Below are 5261 nucleotides of genomic sequence, written 5' to 3' on the forward strand. Positions count from 1 at the left end.
TGTTGTTGGTGTTGTTCTAGGGCAAAGAGTTGATACGAAGTTGAATGTTATTCACTATGCTAGTAAAACTCTAGACAGTGCCCAAAGAAACTATGCTACTACAGAAAAGGAATTTTTAGCAGTCGTGTTTGCATGTGAAAAGTTCAGGTCTTACATAGTTGATTCCAAAGTCACTATTCACACTGATCACGCTGCTATTGAGTACCTCATGGAGAAGAAAGACGCTAAACCTAGACTTATCAGATGGGTTCTCTTGCTACAAGAATTTGATTTGCATGTTGTCGACAAAAAGGGTGTTGATAACCGAGTGGCAGATAACTTGTTTAGGTTGGAGAATGTTCTTGATGACCCACACCCTATTGATGATAGCTTTCCTGATGAGCAACTGAATGTCATCAATACTTCACGTAGTGCACCGTGGTATGCTGATTATGCAAACTATATCGTTGCCAAATATATACCACCTAGTTTCACATACCAGCAAAAGAAGAAATTCTTCTTTGATTTGAGACATTACTTTTGGGATGATCCTCACCTTTATAAGGAAGGAGTAGATGGTGTTATTAGACGTTGTGTACCTGAACATGAACTGGGACAGATCCTACAGAAGTGTCACTCCGAGGCCTACGGAGGACGCCATGCGGGAGATAGAACTGCACACAAGGTATTACAATCAGGTTTCTATTGGCCCACTCTCTTCAAGGATGCCCGTAAGTTTGTCTTGTTTTGTGACGAATGTCAAAGAATAGGTAATATCAGTAAACATCAGGAAATGCCTATGAACTATTCACTTGTCATTGAACCATTTGATGTGTCGGGCTTTGATTATATGGGACCTTTTCCAAAATTCAACGGGTATACTCATATCCTAGTTGTTGTTGATTACGTCACTAAGTGGGTAGAAGTTATCCCCACTAGTAGTGCTGATCACAACACCTCTATCAGGATGCTTAAAGAAGTTATTTTCCCTAGATTTGGAGTCCCTAGATATCTAATGACCGACGGTGGTTCACATTTCATTCATGGTGCTTTCCGTAAAACGCTTGCTAAGTACGATGTCAACCATAGAATTGCATCTCCCTATCACCCTCAGTCCAGTGGTCAAGTAGAGCTAAGCAACAGAGAGATTAAACTAATTCTGCAAAAGACTGTCAACGGGTCTAGAAAGAATTGGTCTAAGAAGCTCGATGATGCATTGTGGGCTTATAGAACTGCCTATAAGAATCCCATGGGCATGTCTTCGTACAAAATGATGTATGGTAAAGCATGTCATTTACCTCTTGAGCTAGAGCATAAGGATTATTGGGCAATCAAAGAACTCAACTTTGATTTCAAACTTGCTGGTGAGAAGAGGCTATTTGATATTAGCTCACTTGATGAATGGAGAACTCGGGCATATGAGAATGCCAAGTTGTTCAAAGAAAAGGTTAAGAGGTGGCATGATAAAAGGATTCAAAAGCATGAGTTCAATGTAGGTGATTATGTCTTGTTGTATATTTCTCGTTTAAGATTTTTTGCAGGCAAGCTTCTCTCTAAATGGGAAGGTCCTTACATTCTTGAGGAAGTATATCGTTCCGGTGCTATCAAGATCAACAACACGGAAGGTAATTGTCCGAGAGTGGTAAATGGGCAGAGAATCAAGCATTATATCTCAAGTACTCCATAAATTTTGAAAGCAATATTATCAATACCATAACTCCGGAAGAATACCTAAGGGATATTTATCACCCTGTTTCAGACTCCAAAAACGAAGAGGTATGTGATTCGGTAAGAAAACATACTCCAAAAATTTTCGAGTAGGAATTTTTCTTCGCTTTGGAATATTTTAAAAAATAAAACAATTTGAAGTAGTCCGGAAAGCGCACAAGGAGGCGACAAGCCTGCCAGGCGCGAGCCACCCCCCTGGCCGCGCCTGGGGGCTTGTGGCCACCTCGTGTGCCTCCCGGACTCCGTTTTCATGCGGAGTACTCCTTCTGGTCTGGAAAAAATCATTATATATTCTCTCGAAAGGTCTGACCCTTGTATCACGCAAATTTCCTCTGCTTTCGTTTCGAGCCTGTTTCTGTTGCAGATCTAGATCGCTATGACGTCCCCAAAAGCCCTGAAGGACAAGATCTTCGAGAAGGTCATCAATCCCTACCTCTCGGGAGTGCTGCAACACCCTCAATCTATCGAGATGCGTGAGGGGATGTTGCACATCCGTGATGTTGAGGGGCCCAAGAAGACCGGAAGCATGGAGGCGAGGCTCGAAGCAATGGAGCAACAGGTCTTCAAGTGCCAAGGGATGGTGGAGCGTGGACTCAAAGCCAACCACATGATGATCACGGAGTTCACCAGCAAGCACAGGATCGATGCCAATGACATTGGGAAGCACCTCTCCAGGCTCTATGACAGGATTGATCACCTCCAGGCCCAGATCTATGACCTGCAGAACCAAAACTGTGAGTATGAGTATAGATTTAAATCAATACGGTTGGCTGCAGATTTGAGGATTCCAGAGACTCGTTCATCTTTCCATGATGGAGCACATATGCCTTGGAAGACAGAGGATCAAACCCATGTTGCAACAAATCCACCACCATCACATCCAAAGGAAGACAACTAAGCATGGGTATGGGCAATCCCCTTGGCTTGAGCCAAGCTTGGGGGAGTTGCCCCGGTATCGTATCACCATCACATATTTTGCCTTTACCTTTGTTTTAGTTTGTTACTTTTCAGTTTTCTCTTTCTCTAGTAGAATAAAGGTCTTAGTGTTTTAGGCTTGAGTTTTGCTTTGTGTCACCCCCGATGTATTCGAGCTTGTGAGCCATATAATAAAGAGTGTCTTAGTTGAAGGGCCTTGCCTCATGCCATGATGAAAAGATTGAGGAAAGAACAAAAGCATGAAAGATCATGCAATGATCTTATGGGAAGTGATGGCTTCACATACAAAAAGAATGATGATTGAAACTTGTTGAGGGTAGACAAACGTAGACCTTGGTCATTGTTGCAATTAATAGGAAGTGATAAAGAAGGAGAGGTTCACATATAAATATATCATCTTTAACACCATCTATGATTGTGAACACTCGCTAAACTATTGCATGCTTAGAAGTAGATGTTGGACAACGAAGACAACATAATGAATTGTGTTTGCTTGGTTCCCAACAATGTTATATGATTAGAGATCCCTTAGCATGTGACGATTGCTTCCACCTCATACTAGCCAAAACTCCCGCACCAAGTAGAGATACTACTTGTGCATCCATAAACCTTCAACCCAGTTTTGCCATGAGAGTCCACCATACCTACCTATGGATTGAATAAGATCGCTCAAGTAAGTTGTCATCGGTGCAAGCAATAAAAATTGCTCCCTAAATATGTATGATCTATTAGTGTGTGGAAAATAAGCTTTGTACCAACTTGTCATGAGGAAGACATAAAAGCGACAGAATGCATAATAAAGTTCTTTATCACAGGGGGCAATATAAAGTGACGTTCCTCCACACTAAGAGGACACGCATCCAAACCTCGAAAACGCATGACAACCTCTGCTTCCCTCTGCGAAGGGTATTTCTTGTACCTTTACTTTTTTCCCTTGAAAGAGTCATGGTGATCTTCACCAATTCCTTATTTCACCTTTATCTTGGCTAACGTCATATGCTAGGGAAAGATCTATATTCATATGTTGACTTGGAGGTAAGTATTCATGAATTATTATTGTTGACATTACCCTTGAGGTAAATGGTTGGGAGGCGAAACTGTAAGCCCCTATCTTTCTCTGTGTCCAACTGAAACTTTGATCTCATGAGTACCACATGAGTTGTAGAAATTGTAGAGAACGAAAATATGATTGAGTATGTGGATTTTCTTTACAAGCTCTTATTTGACTCTTTCCAATGTTGTGATAAATTGCAATTGCTTCAATGACTAAAGGCTATCGGTTGTTAATTCTCGGTAAGGTTCTTGATCCATGCTTTACTTTGTGAAGGAATTATCACTTTAGCATGAGAGATTATAGGTTGGTATTGTTGTTCTGACAATGATCATGATGCATGCATGTTCGTATCTTGTTTTGTCGACACCTCTCTCCCTAAACATGTGGGCATATTTATTGATCTCGGCTTTCGCTTGAGGACAAGCGAGGTCTAAGCTTGGGGGAGTTGATACGTCCATTTTGCATCATGCTTTCATGTTGATATTTATCACTTTTGGGGCTGTTATTACACTTCACGATACAATCCTTATGCCTTTTCTCTCTTATTTTGCAAGGTTTACATGAAGAGGGAGAATGCCGACAGCTGGAATTCTGGCCTGAAAAGGGAGCAAGTTTGAGATGCCTATTCTGCGCAACTCCAAAAGCCGTGAAAATCAACGTGGATTTTTTTGGAATTTATAAAAATACTAGGCCGAAGAAGTGCCAGAGGGGCGCCAGCACGTGGCCACAAGCCTGCTAGGCGTGGCCACCCCCCTGGTCGCGCCTAGGGGGCTTGTGAGCTCCCTGCTAGCCCACTGGCCCCCTCTTTTGCTACAAGAAGGGTTTCGGTCTGAAAAAAATCAGGAGGAGGATTTTCGGAGGATTCGCCGCCGCCACGAGGCGAAACTTGAGCACAACCAATCTAGAGCTCCGGCAGGACGATCCTGCCGGGGAAACTTCCCTCCCGGAGGGGGAAATCGTCGCCATCGTCATCACCAACACTCCTCTCATCGGAGGGGACTCATCACCATCAACATCTTCATCAGCACCATCTCATCTCCAAACCCTAGTTCATCACTTGTAACCAATCTCCGTCTCGCGACTCCGATTGGTACTTGTAAGGTTGCTAGTAGTGTTAATTACTCTTTGTAGTAGTGTTAATATGATTATGCTTTGTGAGTAGTTACTTTTGTTCGTGAGGACATGGGATAAGTCATGCTATAAGTAGTCATGTGAATTTGGTATTCGTTCGATATTTTGATGTGTTGTATGTTGTTTTTCCTCTAGTGGTGTTATGTGAACGTCGACTACATAACACTTCACCATTATTTGGGCCTAGAGGAAGGCATTGGGAAGTAGTAAGTAGATGATGGGTTGCTAGAGTGACAGAAGCTTAAACCCTAGTTTATGCGTTGCTTCGTAAGGGGCTGATTTGGATCCACTAGTTTAATGCTATGGTTAGACTTTGTCTTAGTATTTCTTTCGTAGTTGCGGATGCTTGCGAGACGGGTTAATCATAAGTGGGATGCTTGTCCAAGTAAGGGTAGTACCCAAGCGCCGGTCCACCCGCATATCAAACTATCAA

Source organism: Hordeum vulgare, chromosome 4H (assembly GCF_904849725.1).
Source record: "Hordeum vulgare subsp. vulgare chromosome 4H, MorexV3_pseudomolecules_assembly, whole genome shotgun sequence".
Lineage (NCBI taxonomy): Eukaryota > Viridiplantae > Streptophyta > Magnoliopsida > Poales > Poaceae > Hordeum > Hordeum vulgare.